At 40.9% G+C, this 22,789-nt stretch overlaps 1 protein-coding gene across 14 annotated transcripts in view; it reads left to right on the top strand.

Annotated features, from left to right (window-relative positions):
• Window positions 1-22,789, top strand: part of SGMS1 (sphingomyelin synthase 1) — a 225,450-nt gene that overhangs the window by 138,862 nt on the left and 63,799 nt on the right. The window contains exon 1 of one of the 14 annotated variants that reach the window (XM_081157507.1): window positions 7,429-7,572. The exons of the other annotated variants lie outside the window; for them this stretch is intronic. The gene's annotated coding sequence lies outside the window, so the exon portion shown is untranslated. Of the gene's footprint in view, window positions 1-7,428; window positions 7,573-22,789 lie in introns of those variants that run through there. 14 annotated transcript variants of the gene reach the window in all.

The following is a 22,789-nucleotide window of genomic DNA, read 5'->3' as shown; positions in this document are numbered from 1 at the left end:
TCTTGGAAGGAGGTATGGGATTATAGTGTTTGCTGATTTCTGTGGTGTAAATATTCCCACCATGGCTGATTTCAGCAAAAGTCACCACCAGCAGAGTTGGGAAATGTTATGCAGGAGCACACCATTACATAGTTATCTACCAACCATGTAAAGTAGTTGCAAGTCCCATCAAGAGCATAGGTAATAGTAAATAGGAAGTGGTAATTTTTGAGTATTTATTTCCTTTGTTTTTATATCATTTATTTCAGTTGTATGTTTATATAAGTTGACCTTTAATCATGGCTGTGTTTAACAACTGGCTTGCCAAAAATCCTGAGAATATGACAGTTGGCTCTAGTGGATTTGTATGAGCTGGCTCCAGCTAAGCCACAATGTTCAATTATCTGTCTCAGCCTGGTGCTAAGACTTCGGTTGGGTTGATAAAAGCAAGGTTTGGTTTTGAATTCTTGCTTGTCAACTCGCGTCGTCGTGCTCACATAGCTTCTGGAATTGAAGGTAAGTGCTGAGACCAATTTAGAATTTAAACCTCTTTTCTTAAGAGTGTGACTGGAGTTCTCAGGCTGTTACCTCAGTTTGTAATTGGCCCCCGAACCCCTTCCCGTTCCTGGTTGTTGCGTGGCAATGCCTGGAGATAAGGCAGACTGTTTCCTCCCTTCTGAACTTCCTTCTGCCCCTGTCCTCTCTCGGCTCTCCATTTCCTCCGGCAGTGACACGGCAGGGACTAGCAGCCAGGGTTTGTCCTGGCTACGGCATGAGGCTTTGCTTTTTGATTCAGAAATTAAGTTTTAATGAAAGTGAATTGTCTCCAGAGAGAGAGAAACAAAACAAAACAAAACAAAACAAAATCTGGGCAGTTTAAAGTTCATAGGGGCTTAATTAAAATTTAGGGAATAAAACGAAGGGAAGAAAGGCAACTGGATTAGATATCTCAGTGTTTCTCCTAAGAAGCAGTTTATTCGGTTTTCTGACCTTACTCTGTAGAAGGGAACAATTGAAGCCTGAAACTGCTACGTAACAGCTAAGATTGTGGTGGTGGTTTTTATTTTAAATCTCACCCACTTAGTTTTCAAAACACATTTTTCATTGAACCTTAAAAAAATGCCTTGGATATTTCAAAACATTCGTTTATGTCAATTCCCTTACATAATCTTAAAACATTTATTTTCCTTATTTCTTCCTTACTCAATAGGTACTTATAGTTCCTACTGGGTTGGGGATGGACTTGGGTTATTGCAACATCGGAAAGTTGTGGATAGAAGTCTGAGAGACTTGCCTCTGGATTAGGAAATACCTCTGTCTCAATCGAGTTGAATAAGGGTATCTTTGGTAACTTTGAAACAAACGTAGAGGTAATAATTAACAAAGAAATATTCTGATTTATAATTTCTCTCCCCAGAATGGACCTTATGCTATTTCTGAACATAGATAGATGAATTTTTGGTTAGAGAGCTACTAGGTGTGTAGTCTTCAAATATGTAAATTTTACAGCCTTGCATTAGGTTTAAATCAACACACTCAGTAGTTGGCTGGATACTTGGGAGTCTTGGTTGTGAAGGTGAATTTCCGTACTAATAAGACAGGCTTACTCTATTTTGGGAGTTGACAGTCAAGCCTGAACACAGAAAGTTATAATTTCAAAACAAACGTGGTTGATGTTATAAGAGATTACAGGGTGGGGCAAAAAAGCTTTATAGTTGAAACAGACTTTATTCTTGTATTATTATTTGTTAATTATTGTATTATTTTTCATAAGAACAACTGTAAACCAACTTTGGCCCCAGGGAGGATTTCAGGAGCCGATGACATTTGAATTGGGTATTTAGTAATTAATGCCTTTTAATTAAAATACCTTTTAAAAATTATAAAAATTAACAATGTTAATTGGAAAGAACTTTAAAAATATGAAAATCCTTAAGAGTAGAAAACTCATCAATATTATCGCCACCCAGAGATACTATTAATATTGGGGATTTTTGTATTCTGCCATACTCACTCTATGCCTACATTAGATACACACATTTTTCGCCCTAAAACAGATCGTTACAAATATCATTTTGAAACCTGATTTGATTGACAGTATACCAAGACCATGCCACATCGACAAATACACATCTCCATCGTTTTTGTAATTGTTACTTGCATTCCATGCATAGGTGGCTTATAGTACATTTAACTAGCTCCCTATGAGTGAGCATTTTAGCAGTTCTCAGCTTTTTACTATGATGAACATCCCTGTTCATCAGCCGTGGTGCAGTTACCGAATTACTTGTGCAGCATCTTGGAAGGGCGCGGCAGTGCTTGGGGAGCACTCTGGGCGGCGCTGGGAAGGGGGTGCCCGCCCTGGGTCCAGCAGACGGCCAGGAGGGCCGGGGAGCGGTGCTGAGCAGGGCTGCAGGAGGCGGCAGAGCGCCTGCGTGCTGAGCCTCGCGTTCATTCTCGGTTGGGAGCCGTACTGGAATCAGTATCGTTTTTCAGATGAAGATTTTGCGTACCTTCAATTTTTCTTAATTTCCCTTATTTTGGTTGTCTGCCGTCCTTAAGCTGTTCTTTGTGTCATTGCTTCCAGCTAGTTAAACTTCTCTCCCCCTTTCCCTTTCCTCCTCAGCATGTTTTTACTATACCATTTAATTTGTATTTTTAGCGAAACAGTCTATACTGACTCACTCACTAGTTTAGTGTGTATGTCCTTTCTTTTGGCATATATTGTAAACTCTTGAACTTCGCACATGATGCATCTTAAATGTTTCGCCATAATATAAGTTGCTTAACACACTATCACAACAAAATTAAACTCTTGGTAAATTATTGACTATTTGATTTGATTTCCCCCCTCATGTCATTGGTTCTTTTTTCTATGATATATGAAGGGGAGTTCATTGTTAGCCAGAGTGCTCTTTTCCTTTTTTTTTAAAACAGTGTCTGACGTGTTCAAGGCTCTGCCTGGGAGAACCAGTTTGTCTTGGCTTAGCCATACCTTACCTCAGTTTGGAATAATTTGGAGGTTACCTGTCATGTGTCTAGTAATCTGACCGATGCTAAGGAGATCTAACTTAATTTTACATTCCTAGTTCTGGCTTTGGACATAAGGGAAACCAAGAGCTCCGAGAGGTCTGTTTGATTAGTAGTTTCTGGGTTAAGACAACATATGAAGATGTTTCCTTCCTTCCTGATTATGAATTCAGCTGGTTTCTGTATTCTTACTTCTGACCACTTCTCCACTTTGATTTGAAAGGCACACGGTTAATTTATTATGAATAAGTCCCAGGGACTTTCAGTGAATGCCCCCTTGCTTTTACCTGTGCTGCTTCAAGTGCCATTTCTGTTAACCTGCAAGTAAAAGAATGCTGACTAATTTATTTAATTGTTTATACTTGGAATACTTAAGAAGTCAGTGTCTTTGTCATGGGCAATTATAATAAATATAATTGCATAGTGGGACAGCTGATTTATGACATAACTTTTGAGAACAGTGGCACCATTTATTCCCATCTCATAAAAGCATAAATGTATTAGCACTAATCAAAAGGTACTAGTGACTGTGTGTGTGTATATATAAAATGACTCTTTTGACAGAGTTTTTTTCTAATGCAAATGTCATATAACTTTTGATTTTAAACCATACAAATAAACGGATACTTAAGATGTTTCTAGTAGTTATGAGTTGCCTTGAAGAACTGCCCTTTGGTACCATTTATGGTTAGGAGCACGTGTAGGTAGTTAATATACCATGTACACTGAGAGAGATGTTTCTATTTAAGAAGGAATTGGTACTTTGGCAGCATTATCAAATAAGTACATTTGTGTTCCTTACTTGAAAGCGGAGATAGAATGACTTAATGCTTTTCTTCTCTTTAGTAGGTTATTGTGTGGGGAACTGAGATTTTATGTGACAACACTCTTGTAAACTTCACTTCCCTTTAGGAAGTATCAGATTTGCCTTCTCATTCCGTATTGTTGGAACATGTCATAAAGAGCAAAGAAACACATCTGCCATTTGAGTCCTGCTTGCCAACTGCTTTAAACAGCTATAATATTTGTTTATTCTTGATGTGTCAGCAGTCAAAGGAAAGTTTTCCTTTCTCTTGCGGTTGTTATATAACTTAAACATTATTATATCAACAATGACTGTTCAGAATCTACTAGGTCCTGGGCAGGGGGATACGAGGCCCCGGAAACACAATGTCTGCCTTGAATAGACTTGTCATCTGGTGAGAAAAAAAAGTCAGGGATCCCCCAAAGAAGGAAGATGCTAAGGTTCTGTAAGTCAGCTTTGAGAAGGAAGTGTAAGAGGTCTAGGCATTTGGAGGAGAGGAGCGTTCCGAACCCGGGGCTTGAGCCAGTGAGGAGGGTTTTGGGAAAAGCAAGGGTTTGAGTGGGTCTGGAAGGTGATAAGCAGTAAGAGGAGTGAGGGAGGGTCATCAGACAGAGGGCATGGTGTACGCCCAGGTGTGGAGGTGGTAATGTGCCCACTGCGTTAGGGGAACACGTGGGCCAGGTCGGTTATTTGGCAGAGGGTTTTTTTAAGTGGAAGGGAGGTGGGGGTTGGAGAGGTGAAGGCCAGTTTATGAATGATTAAGCATCATGACATTGGGCTAATTGTTACTTTTTAAAAACTGTGGAATGACAATCTTTGTGCTTTGTATTTTAACTTCCGGCAACAAAGACATCCTAGAAATAATTACCCTTTTTCTACTGTGAGAATGTTCTGAAACACTTGGTGATCGCATCCTTATGTCTGAAGCATAAGGATTATTGTAAACATCTTTGAAGTGCTTTGAGTTATGATTGCAGGTGGACATAGTTACAAAGCCCTCCTTCTTCCTGAATGGCGCTCCCACTCTGTGGGTTTTAAGCTTGACTGGATCCTAGGCAATAGAAGCAAACTAGATTAGCTCTCTCTTTCCCGTATGTGCTAGCTTTCCCTTTCTCTTTCATGTATCTCAGTGCATCTATGTCTGCATACACACATACAGTGGCCTTTTTTCAGACTGTAGTGTTATGAAGTTTATTGAATTGCTCATATATACATTGGTTTTATATATATATATATAGTCTCATATAAAAGCTGTTGTTCTTGGTATAACAGCCAACGTATTCTCAGTTTGGCTAGTATAATTGATTGTGATAGTTTTGCAAGCAAAAAATTGATGTGCTTAAAAATACATACTTATATGAATGTTTGAGGAAAGTTGCCTATGAAGCAAATGGTTTCCTTTTGGTTTCTATTGTAAAACTATAGTTGTTTAATTGATAGAGAGAGGAAAGGTTCATGACGTGATGGCACACTGGACTTTGACACTTGTCATGTGATGGTAGTGATGTGTTGGGAGCACAGAGCGGGAGGGACCTGGCAGCTGAAACAACACGTCTGCGATACTTGAACTTGGCACGAGGGGACGAATGCCTGAACCAGGAATGGAAAAAATGGTACAGATGTCAAAAACCCTAGGAAGCTGTCATCATAGCTGTTGATAGTGAATTGCCAAGAGAGAGGGAGGGAGCTCAGGTGACTCCAGAATCTTAATGTGTCCAAAACAATAAGATTACCTTTGTGAAGAATATGAGAATGTAAGAGAGGTTTATCAGCTTTATATCATCTACAATACAGCACCAACTATGCCTGTTGCTGAGGTTTATCTTGCACCTGTCCTTTAAAAAAAAATTTTTTTTTAAAATCTTTTTTTTAGATTATTTTCTTTAAATTTATTCTTGTTATAGTTGACGTACAATATTATATTAGTTTCAGGTGTACAACATAATGATTAGACACATATACCTAATGAAGTGATCACTCTGTTAAGTCTAGTACCCATCTGGCACCATACGCAGTTATTACCATGATAATTGACTATATTCCCTGTGTGGTACCTTAGCGCTTGCTCTTTTTGACCTTAAGTTGGTCTTCCAAGTAGAAGAACTCTTAGAGGTCTTCAGAGAGAGATGGAGCAGTTTGCCTTGGGCCACACACCTGGCCACTTACTGGCAGGGCTGGGGTTAGGACAGGAGCACTTGACTGCTGGTGCAGTTCTTTCCAGCCTTCAGTCCTGGTTTGGAGAAAAAGTAGCATTTTAGATCCCTGGATCTCACTTTAGATCTTATATTTGACTGTTGAGTATTATGAAGAAATCTTGGCCTATAGAATGACTGGTTCTAAACAACTATGAGAAAGTTAAACTCAGGAGATCTTCTCCAAAGCCAAGAAGGTTTAATTTGTAACTTGAAAAAAAAACTCCTCCTCTGTAAAAACTCTGGACCCTCACTAGTAATCAACTTACTTCTTAACTAGTCCTCGGACCTACCAGCTCTGTAGTTTCCTGTAATTTGCCAATTCCCAATTACTTAGTTTCTTTTAAATATTTTTATTCCAAAATAATGGTTAGGGCACAATGACCCAGAAAGGAAGAGTGTTTCCAAAATTACTCTTACTTTTTAAAAAGTCGGTTTAATTGTGACATAAATGAAATCATTGCAATTTTAAGCCCTTTGTTTTGCTACTAATAAAATTTCTGATGTATAATAAGAACACCAAATCCAAGAATCCTAAACCAAAAGCTTCTGTTTTTTTCACCACTTAAGGGATTCAGACCATGCAATACCAAAGAACTATTTCAGCTCTAAAATTCTTTGGATCTTTAAAAAAGAATAACAGAAAAATTATAGGCCAGTTTGTCCACAATTTTGGAGATTCTGATACAGAACTCAGAGGGACAAGGCAGCTTTAAGTGCCTCCTCTGTTTCAGGTGCTGTGCCAAATTCTCTGCATGTGTTAAGACATGTCACCTGTCCGTCAAGCTCTGTTAGGTGAGCGTTTTGTCGCCCTCATTGCAGGTGACTATCCTGCCCGAGGTCATACAGTGTCAGAAGTCAGATCCAAATCTGCTGGGACTCCCGATGCCACCATCCTCATTACACCCCGGATCGCTCCCTAACTCAGGAACTTTTACTGGGGAATAGAAATCAACGTACATCCATTGTTCAGGTATCTATCAGAACAAGATTAATCCTTGTTTTATAAGAGTTTTTAAAAGGCCATCTACATTTTCTTGAAGTTGATGAAGGCTTAAGTTAAAAAAAAAAGAAAAAAAAAGGCTGCAAAAGGCTCCTAAGCCTGATATAAATCAAGAAAGGAAAGTTCCGCCTTAACCGACTGAACGCGCTTATTGGTTAGGATCGCACGGGCTGACTCACTTCTTTTTTGCTGGGTTGGAGGGCCGCGCCCTGCATTCCCCAAACCTCCGCTGCCCGCTCCGCCGGCCGCCTCCCGCGGGAGCCTGGGGCTGGGCCGCGTGTCTGCGCACAGCCGCCCCCGGAGCACCGGCCGCGGGCGCCGCGCCGCGAGCACCGCCGTCCTCGCCCCGCAGCCGGCGGGCCCGGGAGAGGCGGCCCCGCCCGCGGAGGCCGCGCGCCGCGCTCCGCCCGCGCCCCTCCGCCCGCGCCCGGCGGCAGCGCCCGGCAGGCAGCGCGCACCCGGCCGTGCCGGAGCCCGAGCCGGAGCCGGAGCCGCGGCGCGCAAACTTAGTGCCCCAGGAACTTTGCCCTGGCCGGGACTGTCGCCTCCGGAGAGGAGACACCGTAAGTGTTGCTCCGTGTGGGATGCTGTGGTTCATTAAAATACTGCCTGGGGCAGGCGCTGGGTCCCACAGACGGGGGGACCTGGTTCGCGCAGGGGCAAAGAGCCTTTCTTGCCTTGCAGAAAACCCACGAACGCCATCCTTGCCGTGCCCCCACCGTGGGGAAGTAAAGGGACCCTTAGTTTGGGCTTGATCTCGCCTTGATGATAAAATGGGCAGTGGCTGTTGACACCTGAGAACTCCCCCGGTGTGGCTGCCCCCCGGAGCAGCGGGGCAGCTATAGGTAGGCAGTGCCACTGCTCTCAATTTTGGGGGCTGCTTTCCATGGCCAAGGATCAGGCGATGGTTTCGGTTTGGGGTTATCAAGCTTTCCTAGTGGAGGTTCTTGAGGGAGTGGAGTTGTATTTACAGTTTGTTACCAAGTTTGGGGAAATACTCACTTTCTCAGACTCCAGCCCCGGAACGAAGTAAATGAAAGGTCCCTCAGCCACCTCCCTGGGCTGGCGAGAAGCTTAGCTGCTGAGTGAGATCTGTGCTCAGTGCCAGGAGGAGGCACGTGCTCCTGTGTTGTGGAGTGAACATGTTTACTCCACAGCTATGCTTTCTATTTACTGTGGCCAGGTAATTGCTCTGCGGAATTTGTGGAAATAAATACACTGAGAAGAGAGCATAGCATTTGCTTTTTTATTTTTTCCTATTTGTGTTTGCTCTCTGGAGTTGTTACCTGAGTTGTATTACAGCGGGGAATCTGGAGACTTAAGGTGTATTCCCTTTCCACTCTTAAGCTTGTTGAGTTGATTATCACTTTTAAATTTATGTAGAAATAGTACGTGAGCTTCTTTTTAAAAAATCTACTTTTTATGTAAGAAATTAGTGCATAGATTTGTATGCTGCAAGTAAATTATTTTCTTGCAAGAGGAGAGGGAGGTAGGGGACAGGAGAAGCAGAATCTTGTGATTATTGCAACAGACATATATCACCATCAGAAACACTGACCGTCCTGGAAAGGCAGGTAGAAGACATTCCAGTAGTATAAAGGGTGGCAGGAACTTACAATGTTATCATTATATTTCTTCATTTATGAAGATACAGACCCTAATGTGGTAGACAGGCTCTGTAACAGAAAGAAAGAGTAAAGTTCTTTGCAATTGACTTTTTCAGGTCTGTGAAGGAAACTTTTCTAGACATTAATCACATTTCTAAGTGGGGTCATTAAAATAATTTGTTAGAATTTTTAATTATTTACACCTTGAACTAATACTAACACTATTTCCAAGCTCATAGACTAATTGGAAGTTCAGTTGCTTTGAGTTTAACTAATTAAGTGTCTCTGTGTGAGAAGTAACAACTTGGGATCCCATTTCTTTTGAGAAACAGCCTGTGATGTTGGGAGAAAGGGCCCTAATTCCACTGGGGTAGTTGGAAAGCCCCCTCAGGTGGTAAGAATGGGAAAATACTTTACTAAATCTCTAAGATGTCTAAAATCTGGAGAGATAATTAAAGTTGGATTTTGACTCAGGTTTCATCCTAATGGAGGTAACAGAACCGAACATTTAAAGAGCCCGCTTTTATCAGGCACTGAGATGCTTTGCACCCACTGCCTCATTTAATCTTCAAAATAATGCTGAGAGGTAGAGGTATTATTATCTGTTTTATAGTTCAAGAAACAGTCCCGGCACGGTTACATAATCGGCTCCATATTTCACAGCTAGTTAATTTAGTTTACACTAGAACTTAGCACGTAAGGTTTGTAATTTTTCCTAGGTGACTCCAATTGCTCCTAACAAAATAGTGTTAATTTTTCTTTGTGAAATAATCAAGAGGAAGATCTTGGTTCAAAGGAGATTTTTAAGTGATTTTAAAGCTTCTCATGGCCCCTGTGCCAAAATGTCAAAGTTCAGGGAATAGTGCATTTGCTCTGGAAGCCTTTGGTTTTCAAATATTAACTAAGCAAGTCCTGTTTTTGGTGAACCTGTTAATACAGGTGGTGGTGGCCTCCTCCTTTGTTCCTGAAGCACTTTTAGTTCTGGATGTGCATGTTCATCCTGCTCCTCCCAAAGTGCGACTCAGGTGTCTGTACTTGTAAAACCAAGCAGCTGGGTCCATGCACTTCCAGCAGTTGAATTCTCTGTGTGTGGATGCACACCTGCGGTATTTTATATGCTGTGTGAAATGTTTTAAAGTTTCTCTTAGCACATCAGTTTGCGCTGGACCTGCCTATTTAGAGTGGTCAGGTTATGAAAGGTGCGCTATTATGAGTACTAAAGCTTTTCTTGCTAGATGGAAGTGGGAAAGGATGTCATCATAAACAGTGCCACCTTCTCAGAAGACCATGTACTCCAGCATTTGTTCCAGCACTGGTTATTGCTCACACCCCTACCTTATCATTTCACCACCCACCTTCCCAGGCACAGCAAGGATGCCCTGGCTTCCTCCTTAAACCTCTCTAAATCCTAGCTGCTTTAAGTGCCTCAAGTTCCTGAGAATGTTGAAAGAACATGCCAGTGTGATGATAAAACCTCTTGGGGTTAATCTTGTGAAAATCACAGAGAGGAAGAAGTGTGCCAGACAACTTGATTTTCAAAACTAGGGGAGATGGTAAATTCCAGAAACTTTAGATTCAGAGCTTGTGTTGGTGTCTAGCAGAATTGAAAATCATATTTTTGAAAAGATGGGTGGGGATCACTTAGAAAACATGGTGATGATCAGTATTTAGCATCACTCCTCTCCAATTAACCTCATTTCTTTTTTTGATAGTTACTGGACAAGTATATCAACATTGCTATAGATGACATGTCTGCTTTAACAAGACATTTGAGGAAGTGCTTTGTGTTCTTAACTCAAGATGGGCAAATGTGGGTTGGACAGCATTATAGATAAGTGGACTTGCTTGCGTCTTGCCATACCGAAGGAGGGATGATCTGGAGAATGGTGTCAGACTTGACGGAGGTCACTTGATGAGGGCCCTTGATACAGCTGGGGGAAAACCTCACACATTCCTAGAGATGGACTATTCAGAACCAAATGTTGATAATCCCACAGTTCTTTGAAGTGCTGTAGATTAGTGGTTAAGAACAGGGACTTTGGAGCCTGACCTTGGGCAGGTTGTTTGTTCTCTGTGCCTCAGTCTCTTCATTCGTAAAAGGCAGATAATAATGCCTACCTCAAAGGCTGTTGAAAATGTTCAAGGATTAAGTGAGATAACCCATGTGAAGTGCTTAAGAACAGAGCCCGACAGAAAACTGTATGCGTTAGATGTTAGTCTTCTGTTGCTGCTCCTGCTTTCACTCCTTCAGGGAGTGTTGTGCACATCTCTGGGGCTGTGTTTCAGTGTGTTTCCAGACGGGGTAATCGGGTTTTGGAGAGGGTCTAGAAACTGTTTGAATAGCGGTTGAAAACACTAGGGGTGTACGTGTACCTCAGAGTAAAAGTTGGGAGACAGAACTTACAAAGTGAAGTAAAATAGAGGCAGTCACATTCGGAATTCTGTACATTTCCCCCAGTCTAGCAAGTGCTTCCTCTTAAGGAGCTATAGCTTGGTATGAGAAATGTCTGCACTACGCTAGGATTTAGAAGAGCTCTTTCCTGATATCAGGACAATCTTTAACCAGTTATGTGACCTTAGCAATTAGCTTAGCTCAGTGGTTCTCCACAGGGTGTTAATTTACCCCTCAGGGGTCATTTGGCAAAGTCCAGACAAATATTTGATTGACGCAACTGGGGTAGGGAGGTGTGCTACTGACATTTAGTGGGTTGAGGCCAGGGATGCTAACATCCCCAGGTGCATAGGACAGACCCTGCAACAAAGAATTATCCTGTCCCAATATCTGTAGTGCTGAGGTTGAGAACCCCTGGCTTAACTCTTCAATATGTGTGTTTCTGTTTGTGAAATTTGAATACTAATCTTTGCTTTAGCAATATCACAAAATAGCTTTAAGAGTATATTTATGAAAGGGGCTTTGAGAGTTAATGTATTCTCAAGTCTGCAGCTGTGTACAGCATATGCATTTTATGAGCGGCAGCACAGTTAATATCATTTATTCCATTCCCTGGAGAAATATATTACAGTGGTTTGAGTCAGATAAGCCTGTGATTGAATCTCAGCCCTATTGATTTAACCTGCTGTGTGATTTGGGGGCAAGTCTCCTTATCCGTGAAAATCCAGTCCCTGATTCATAGAGTTTCGGGGGATAAACAAGGTATGTATGTAAATCTTATAGCTCAATTTTTAGGCATAATAGTAAGCCATTGTTTTTTAAATTAACTTTTTTTTTTGGTAATGGGATTGAGTGGTGCTTATTAAAATGTAAGATTTGGAAAGAGGATGAGTAAAGAAAGTAGATTTTTAGTAGCTAAAAGACAAAAAACAAAAAGGCTTCTTATCTTCAGAATTCAGGAGAGGGAAATATCTTTGCAAGTGTTATTTTGGTCTTGTAGGAAAGGATCATGATCTACTTTATATTGGTCTGGAACTAGCTAAGAATATAACCTATGTTTGTGAATTGCTTCACTGTGAAAACTTGTAATGTTTGTTCTTAGGCAGTGCCCTTAAGGTGTAAGCAAGCAGTGCACCCAGCCAGTGTATGTGCAGACGTGTCTGCTCTGCAGTCTTCGTGATTTCCTGCGCCCTCTCAGCCTCCCCCACAGAAGGTAAAGCAAAGCTTTTGTGCGACTACTCTTCTGTCACCACCACATGGGTGTCAGCGGTGGAACTAGGAGTTCTGGGACCAACTAGGAGTCCCACTGTTTTGTTGCCGCTGTGGTAACTGGTAGCAGTATGTAGTATATCCATCAGATCAGGTGGAAGTTAATGTACTTAAGAGCGTGATTTTTTTTTTTAATGATCGGGCTTGGATAGAAAGCTCCCTGAGTGTGCACAGCCCACCGCTGTCTACTTTGTAAAGGTGGAACGTTTTTGCAGCTCTGTTCATCTTCCAAGGAAGTAGCGGTAAGAGATTGAGCAATGAAAAGCTCCCAGGTTTATTAGGAAGATACGCTTATTCAAGTTGGATAATTGAAGTTAGTGATTTTTGGAAAGAAGATTACTCTTAATTTTCTTTCTCAAGGTCCCTATTGCATTTGAACTGAATTGTTTAAATCACACATATACATGTGACATGAGTCCTCAAATGGAGCAAGTGTTAATACCTCTACTCCCAGCCGCTTGCCTCTCTGTGGGCATCTGGAAATCTTTCCTTTTGGAGCAGTGGGGAGAATTTATGGCTATCTCACACCACTAGAGCAGTGGCAGCCCAAGGTGAAGTGTAGCAGTCACAGTCTAAGTGGTATGGAGAGTGGAAATGATTTGGGGATCAGAACATACTTCTGAGAAATGTGTAACACAGACTAAGTCTGTTAGTGCTTGGAAGCCTTCATTAACGTAACCTTCAAGTTCACTTAAATCTCCTGGTTGTACAGAAAATAGAAGCTTATGTTCTAGACTCTCTGTCTTAAGCTGCCCTTGAGTTGCAGGGTAAGCAATACTGACAAAAATTCAGTGATTCTAACGGGAACCCTGAACTGGAAACACAAAATTGCCTACCTCTGTAGGGTCAGAAGGCAAGAGTTTTATATTCAAGCCAAGCCAAAGTGAGGTTAACAATAAACTAAAAGAGATAGTGGACAAATTACGATTTTAGATGGTGCCGGTGACCACAATTCTCGAGACCCGACTGATAAATGATTTCTCCGCTTTAAGTGTACCCATCACTGATTTCTCAGATGTGGATGAGACCAGACAAATCCATAAGCTTCTGAAAGTGTTGTTGAAAGTATTTGAAGGCTGATTATGTATTTGCTGGGCTCCTGGGCATCAGCTTGATTAAATTCTGTAGTATTTTGTACCAAAATCACAAGTTCTAGACTTGTGCTGAATCAACAGATCTAAAGATAGATTTCCTTGCATTTTGAAACTGGAGTCTGACCAAATGGCCCACACACATTTTAGACATAGAAGAAACAAAAAGTTTAAAATGTCAAGGTAGAGTAGAACAGTATAACTGATTACTTATGTCGTAGGTCTGTTAGCTTGTATTTTAAAAAATAGTTTATTGATTTTTATTTTTTAGAGAGGGGAAGAGAGAGAGAGAGAAACATCGATATGAGAGTGCAACATAGATGAGTTGCCTCCTGCACGCCCCCTACGAGAGATTGAACCTGCAACCCGGGCATGTGCCCTTGATGGGTATCAAACTGGCAACCTCCTGGTGCATGGGATGATGCCCAGCCAACTGAGCTACACTGGCCAGGGCTGTTAGCTTGTAATTTTAAAAGAGTTTAAGCTTAGTATTTAATGAATTCTTTAATATACTTCTTTAAATATAAGTTGTGGGTATAGTGTTTTTTAAGAGGTTCCCCCTGCCTTCCCTGAAATCCCTAAAGCCTTCTTGTCGCTGTGGAATTATTAGCTCCTACCGTAGTGTAGTATGTGTGTGTCATTTATGAGGGTCAATAGGTAGATCTCTTTCCCTTTCTGAGTTGGAAAAAAGATGAGACTCCAAAAGAAACTATAAAATACGTGTGATGAATGGATCACAGCAAAGATAGACAAAATAAGTAAAGATTAAATAGTTTCTAGGGTAGAATTAGAACTTGGTTAAAGGTACTAACATGTTAGCCTGAAAGGGACTTTGAAGAGGGATCTAGAGAGTGGAACTTGGAGACTGGAGTGGGAGGCCAAGTTTGAGAAGTTAACCTGGCCTGTCTCCAGGAGAAGGCACCTAGCATAGCATGAACAGGCCTCTGTATGGATCTTAACCCTGTAGTGGGGCTGTCTGTAGTTTTGAAATCCAACTGTTAGGTTCCAACCCTGAGTTAGAGTATGGCTTTGCTCTAGTCACTGAATACCGCTGAGCCCACCTTAACCTCTCAATGCAGTGTGAAGTCACATAGGAATCCACCAAATGTATCTCTGTTCCATGCCCACTGTGCATCCTTCTGATTGTAATTTGGGCTCCTTGTGTAATTATGCTTTGGGGAGACACATGATCATCAGGCATCAGCATCCAATCTACATGATGGTTTATATTTCTCACAACAAGATACTGAATTGGCATCTTGACTCTACTGCCACCATGAATGTGGTTAGCATGAGCCCTCTCCTGATCATCCTATTTATGAATTTCTCAGATTAAGGACCAGCCTTGGACTGCGAATCCACCAACATGGGCCACCCGGCTTCCCCAGGGCTGTCTTTTCTATTCGACTTGCAGCACAACAGTGCAATGACCATAACACTAGCATCTTTTTTTGTATTGAGTCAATGTTGAGAAGAACAGTGAGTGGCACTGTGTGCCTGGTCATGCTGGAAATGTGTTGTTCTGTTCTGTGAGCAACTCCTGTAAACATGAGTCAAACAAACTAGAATACATTACTATAGTTAGGACAATGAAAAGGTTCATTAATTCCTACTTTGCTAGTTAGCAAATCCTGTAATTCTCATTTAAGTTGCATATATTACCAAACAACTGCAGAAGTTTCCAATCAAAGCAGTTCCTGGTCAGAATTTCACAGTAGACTTTTCCACTGTGTTCTATATTGCTAAGATTCTTGTAGATTTGTAAAGTATACTTTTCTTTGGTTCTCAATAATATGCCCAAGTCTTCTGGGCCTTTGGGTTCAGAAGCTGTGGTACTTTCAAAGTGTATTCATATAAGACTGTCATTTTAATACTCTTATATTCCCACTGTTAAACAGACATGGCTTTCTGCAGTTATCTACTGTGGATAGTGATTTTCGTCCTGCTGAGCAATTGTTTTATAAATACCAGTCTAGTGACCTGGGCGAGTCACCTTCTTAAATCCTTAGCATTTACTTGTAGGAACAAAATTCTCAGGAGAATCATGTGCCTAATGTCATTTACTTTGATATATCCATGTAAAGGTCAGAGATGTGAAATTAAATCTTTCTAGCCCAGAAACTAGTCATTGTCAGTCTGTAGATCAAAGGGAAGGTCTTGCACAGTTTCAGCTGTGCAGAATCGCTGCCAGTCAGTCGTATGTTAACCACCCACTCCCAGTTAGACTCTAGGGGAATCCTCCTGGAAAGAGAGTAAGGAGTGAGCTGCAACAGTTCCTGGGGCCGAAGCAGGATCATTTCCACTGGGCTGAAGGATAGGGGAACAAGGCAAGAATTCCAGTGTTATCTCTTTCCACAGAGAGTGCCTCCTCTTACTGGATCCCTACCTCTCTTCAACCACAATTTCCTCCACACCTCTTCACTCTCAGGCTACTGTGTTCAAAGCCTTTTATTGTCTGAAAATTTGTTAAGAAAATGGTCTGAGTAAATTGTATGTCTGTGTGGGCAGGGGTCAGGTAGGCTAGGGGTTGTTAGGGCTGATACTTCTACTGTGTTTCTCTCTGTACCCCACCATTCCCCGCCAAAGCCCACAGAGACAACACCATTCGTAGAGTCCTTCCCCACAATAGATGACCATGGACTTTTGCTGTCCAATACCGTAGTCACTAGCCACAGGCAGATATTTAAATTAAATTAAAATTTAATAAAATTAAAGATTCTATTTCTCAGTCACACTAACCATGTTCAAGTGTTCAGCAGCCACATGTACCTAGTGGTAAACTTGCTGGACAGAGCAGATACATAACATTCCCATCTTCTCATTTGGGAAGATGATTCCGTTTTTAAAAAATAGACGTTAAGACATTGAGTCCATTTTCCAGAAATTCCCACATAAACCAGAACATTTCTGGGGTTTAACGTTGGCTCTTTTAGGCCTAATGAAGGTAAATTATTGGAAAATTTTAGGTTTCCTCAAGTTTAAACTTTGGATTCTAGCAGAGCATGGCAGATTGCAAGAGTAGCTGCAGTGATGCACCGGCATGTGCGTGTGCAGCCTTTATATTGTAACTGGTTAGTCAGGGCCCAAGAAGTCCAAAAAGGGATTTGGTGAACTTACTTCCACAGGTGATGGTGCAGCAGGGAGCCCAACAGGGCACCTTGATAAACCCAGAGATTAGCCCCAGCACGGAGTCATTACTAGCCTCTGGCTAGAGGGACAAATGGAGGAGACTGTTACTGGAGCTTAGGGCAGATGGGAGCTGAAGCCACAAGGGAGATCCAGGTGTCAGCCCAGAGGAAGGTGAGAAATGCTCCCAGCAACTTCTCCATTCCTTCTGCCTGCAGTCTTCTGCCAGTGCCTCCCAGTAGGTTGGTTCTCTGTGATAATGCAGAGCAGAGGTAGGGACAGGGAGGGGTGATCTGTGCACTAACAGGCCTAGGACTGACATAGCTGGCCCCTTTTCAGCCAAACACTTCTTATGTATAAGGGGAACTCCTAATGCCACCCCCTCTTCAGGCATGCAGAGTCAAGCACCCTTCCTATCTCATAAATTTGCATGGAATGTGTTTCTCTCCTGTGACCCACTGTGTGGCAGAGAAGTCGTTAGTGCCAAGCTGGTAAACTTGCTAAAAATCCACCCTCCAGAACTTGCTGGAAACCTATCCCCTTTGGGGTACCAGGGAAAGCTGTTCAAGGGGAGATGCTTAACTGGAGACACGCCACTACAAAGCCGTTACAAGACGTGCTGGACAGGTTGCACGTGCTGCAGGAGCCTTCCGGGGACCACAGCGGAACCGGGGACCACAGCTTCTTCCTCCCAGTGTCTTTCCCGCATCTTCTGCTGACAAAACTTAGCATCATGCTAGACAGCAAGTGAAAAAAAAAAATTAAGGGGCCCATATTTTTTTTGCAGATCAGGTAGTAAAGGGTGAATCTGTAATTGAGAGGCAGTAAATTGATAACTGGCACAGGGAGGAAGAGTCCCACCCTTCCTCACCGATCCTGGATTCTTTTTTCATCAACCAGCACTTGTACATGATGTATATATATTTAGGTGTTGTTCTCCCTCCCCCCCCTCCATGGTACTTCATCATTTCCCAAAAACTTTTAACATTGTTTGGTTTAATTACCTATATTATCCATAGAGTGACTCATCCCTAAGGGACAATTGAAGATTAAGTTTCTTGAATTTTCACTTTTATTGTTTGCCTCTTAAACCTTAGGTAAATATATGGATAATCAGGAATTGGAACCCCATTTATGAAATGACATCCAGCTAGATGACATTCCAGGCATTTTGTTTAATGCCTCTGAAGATATTTAGTACAATCTGGAATTATAATTGCATGTGAAGTAATTCAGTTTGGGATTTTATCTTTTAGACTTTATAAATATTTGCCAAAAGATTTCATGATTCATTGCAGGGTTATGGTTTTATTTGTTTTTGGTGGGTTTTTAATTTGGTTTGCTAGTGCATTTTTTAACTGCTTCCTTGTGAATTTGGAAGAATACTTCTTCCAAAACTGCTTTTTAAAGATTTTCCCTCCAGGTTGTTTTCTACATTCCACAGCTTTGAACTACTAGGAGTTCTTTGTGGCTTCTTGCTCCCAACCACCATGCAATGTATATTTTATCCTTTTGTTTAAAACATTAAAAAAAGAGAAATGCTCTACCTTGTCCTTGAACCCAAGTTGATATTTTATCTATCCGCTTTGCCTTCTTTTTTTCTACTTCATTTCTCGTTTTGTTTTATTTTTTTCCTTCAGAACTCTACTAAAAAGTCCTTACCTCATCAAATATATTTAAATTAGATTTTGTTGAAGGACAGAGTATAAAGAGAGAGAAGAAACTTGCCCGTAATCTTAGCTTCAGGTAACCCATGATGACATTGAAAAGAAATAAAAACTGCATGTACATGATTAACATAAAAATGGTATTAAAAGGTACAAAAAGAGATAGAGAGGTAAAAGCCTCCCTTCAAATGTAACTATTATTACATTTCTTGTGATTTCTTCTGGTGGGAGGGATTTTTTGGTAAATATCTGCATCTGTCTGGCTTTCTGCTTTTTATATTGTTTAATAAAAGGATTAAATTTTCTGTAGGCTTTTTTTGGTGTGTACTTTTCCTATTATATTTTTAGAGATTTTTCTATCAATACACACCAGTCTTCCTTATTTACTTATACACTTTAATGTGCATAAACTTTCATTATATGAATGAACAGTAATTGATTTCACCTTTGCCTTATTTCTGGCTATTTTAGAAATTGCCAAATATTTGGGAGGAGGAATTGTGTTGAGCTATTGGAATTATTGCAGTTTGCCTTTTTGAAAATATTTTTTTTCTTTTTTAAAAAATTTCCTTTTTATTTTTCAGTTACAGTTGACATCAATATTGTATTGGTTTCAGATGGACAGCACAGTGGTTAGACATAACTTTCGAAGTGATCCTCCTGCTTCCCCCACCCCCATTTTTAAATACTTTTGTATAAACATCTTGCTGACATATCTGTAGGTTAATGTTAAATTCCTAATAGTGAGATTGCTCATAAACATTATCCAGTTGTATTCTAGAATGGTTATGTAGATTGATTTTTTTAAAAAAAATATATCTTTATTGATTTCAGAGAGAGGAAAGGAGAGGGAGAGAGAGACAGAAACATCAATGATGAGAGAGCCATTGATCGAGCCCGCAACCCGGGCATGTGCCCTGACCGGGAATCGAACCCCGATCGCCTGGATCCCAGGTCGACGCTCAGCCGCTGAGCCATGCCTGGCCAGGCGATTGATTTTTTTTTTTTTAAAACCAGGGTTGTATCTCCCACCCCTCTCCAATAACACAGATTACCAAGCTATAACATTTTTGCCAATCTGGCAAATTAACAATGTTCTCTCTGTTTCACTTGCCTTATCTTTAATGACAGGCTCAGGATCCTATAGGCTCTTTGGCTATTTGAATTTCTTTCTGTAAATTTGTTCTTGTGTTTTGCTTGCTTCTTCCTCCCCCTTTCCTTGTCTTTCTGTTTCTTCCTCACAGGGCTCTTGTCTTTATTAGATTGACTTACATGACCTCATTTTAAATTAGCGAAGTCAGTCCTATTTCATATGTACTGTAAATATTTTCTTCCATGTTATTTCCACTTTTGAAGTTCATTGAAAACATTGTTTTTAATTTTGGTGCAAGGGGTAAAAAACATGTTCTTTTTAAAAAGAAATGAAAGAAAGGTGGGGTTTGAGAAAAGTTGGCCATACCTTGTGCTCTTTTTAAGGTCAAGTAGTTGTAGTTTGGGACAAAAAGTTATTCCCACTGATCCCAGTATGTCTCATAGGTCTGGGGACACGCCCCCTGTACCAGCTTATTATGGGAATGCTCTTCCTCTGAAGGAGTACTCACTAGACCTTGGTGTCTTTCCTCTCTGTTTTGCCTAGGCTCCCAGCAGTTTATTGGGCCTCTTAATTAAGAGCCTGTGAGTTTATGAATAGCCATGTCTATAAACATCAGAATTTAGCTACCTGGTGAGATCATTTCAGGTAACCAGAGTCACGGGGAATGCTCACTTCTATCTCCCCAGCACCTAGAGCTGTACCTGAGATGAAGTCCAGTGTGTTGAATGAATGGATGGAGTCACAGAGGAGGAAGAAGTGCTGGAGGGAGAATGATCGGGAATTGAGATTCACTGTGGAGTACTTTAGTCAGCTGCATGTGTGCATGCCTGACAGGTACACCCGTGGAGTCCAGAACGCTTCCATTTCTTCTCTTCATAATCCCTATTCAGTTAGCTTCTAGACAGCTGGGGTGAATTCTAAGATACTAGCATAGAATATGTCTCATGGGAAATTTTATAGGATGTTGAATGTGGAAGCAGTGCACTGGTACCAGGTTGAATCTCTTCTCTCTTTGTGTTCACATAATTCTCTCTCCAGACTGGCCAGTGAGAGATAATTATGCCTATCTGCTGTGAGTAGAGTGTTATGAAAAATATATAAAAATGTATTTTAAAATCTGAGTTTAAAATAATGACTAAATGGATTTCTCTCCATATTTCTTCATGGAGTAAACTTCTCCTTTGAACATTTAAAGTAATTCTGGTTAACAATAATTGAGTCAACAGCTCGTTACATACTGTGTAAACTGTGACTCAGCCTAAAACCAAGGGAAATACTTGGCTTGTTCTTTATTTAAATGAATATCTCCAGAGAAGATTTTAAGCATTCCCTGACAATTCAAATAGTTTATATTTATATATGTGTCTTACTCATGGCAATATGGCTTGGCATACACTGTTGCTTCTTGAAGACTTCAGTAAATCTTACTTTCTAATAGTATTATGGATGTTTTGTGATTCCATTTGACCTGAGATGAGATGTCTGATGGCTCTGTTTATTCTCTTCATAGTTTTATGAAGGCAGTCAATTCAGTTAACTTGAACTTACTGAAATAAAAAGCCTACAACAGAAAAAAGTAGATTTATTTTTGAGAAAGCTAATGCTAAGCTTTGACTTCTGTTACTGTTCAGTGGCATTCAGTGCAAAAATAATGGGATACCAGAACAGTAGAGAACCAGCCACTAATGTTTTTAATGATCATGGCACTTATTAAGCATCCATTTCTATGTAGACCGATGAAGCAATTGATGCCTGATGCCATTAATTTGTCTTTTGACCAGACGAATTTATTATATTTGATGACAGTTTCTAAATAGTATATATCAAAATGAAAGATAAATGGAGATGTTTAAAAATGTCTAGCTTTGTCAGAGGAAAGTTCACAAGTGATTTTAGCACAATAGTTTTGTACCACTTTGGAGAACCTTGTCTGTTTAGCTTTAGCTTATAAATCATGCTAACAGAATAAGGCTGCCAAAAGTTCATTTGTGAATTTGTCTTCGACATTTCACACAGGAGGGTAAATGAACAAGGCAGCGGATCTACTTTGAAAGATTAGTTTCTGAAAGCAGGAGTTGCTGTGGTTTGTTCTGCTCAGTGGAGATGAGTCTGGGGGCGAGACCTTGTGCCTTGTTGAAAACCAGTCCGCTTTGGAGAAAGAAAGAAATGAAAAATAAGATGCTAACACCAACCGTGTCCATTGTAAAAAATATATACTCCAAGAAAATTCCAGGAACTTTGTGGGACATTTTTGGTTAGGCATTCTAAATTTTTGATGGCGTATAGGCCTTTTGAAGGAAATACTTTGCAGTTGAAATAAAAGGTGTGAACCACTTTAAGAATGAAACCTGCAGGATTTCCAGTGCTTGGGAAAGCAGAGACTTTGGAAATGCATGATTCTGCAGTGGATTCTCAGTGCTGCCACTCATGGGTGGACTCAAGTAAGGAATATACTCTCTCTGAGCCCCCGTTTTCTAAATTTGTAAAAGGAGATTAAAACACCTACCTCAAAGAGTTTCGAGAGAAATAGATGAACTCGGTACATAGTAATCACTCAACAAATGTAAGTGTTCTTCCAGTATTGTGCAAGGTGAGAGGGTGGCCGTTGGAAAAGACTGTAAGGACTACTAAAGTTTAAAGTTCCTCTTACATCAGAAGGTATGGAAAATGGGACTATGTTAGAACTTGCTGTTTTCAGGAAAGCAGATTTGCTTTGTGTTAATAGAATATGATAATTACTGATTTTTTCCATTGCTCGTTCAATTGTTAGATAATTGACCCTAGTTGATATTGTTATGTCCCAAGATGAGGCCACAGGTCTCATTGAGGTCAGTCATTAGGCATAAGTGTTTATAGTGGAGCGTTCATGTCTCAGGTGTCCTCTGTCCATTGGTCTGGTCACATGCTAATTATCTCTCTCATTATGAGTCAGTCACAACACATGGAGCCCAGGCACTTGGGAGCCTCCCGCTTAGGTACCCTGCTTGCTCCCCCTCCAAGGGTGTCTAACCAGCATGAGTAGCAGCTTGCCAGGGGAGGAAAGGTCATGACCAGCAGTATGAAAGGTCAGGGGGTCTAAACCGCATGAGCAGCGATATGCTAGGGGAGGAAAGGTCACCCTGGGGGGGAGCTCCTTGTTTTCCCAGTTTTGTCCTTTGCTAGGCACCAAGAGCTTTCTACCCTGCTGACCTTCTTTGTATCTGGCCCATTGACCTTGCTCGCCTCATGTCTTTCTAACTGCCTACAACAATAGTAAATTGGGATTCTTGGTTTAGTGTGATTGAGAACTGAATATATGCTGTTTTTACAGAAGATGTGTTACCAAAACATAGCAAGAATTTACCAGAACCTCACCTTTGAGAAGCGATACCAAAGAGTTCACAGTAGCCTTCGCTGGCTACTTGGTGACTCAGTCGGTTGGAACATTGTCCCCATACACCAAAAGGTTGCTGGTTCAATCCCCAGTTGGGGCATGTGTGGGAGACAAACAATCAATGTTTCTCTCTTCCCATTGCTCTCTCTCTCTAAAATTATC

This window comes from Miniopterus schreibersii, assembly GCF_964146895.1.
Source record: "Miniopterus schreibersii genome assembly, chromosome: 14".
Classification (NCBI taxonomy): Eukaryota; Metazoa; Chordata; class Mammalia; order Chiroptera; family Miniopteridae; genus Miniopterus; species Miniopterus schreibersii.
Note: the sequence above shows the minus strand (reverse complement) of the source record. Positions and strands in the feature narration are given on the sequence as shown.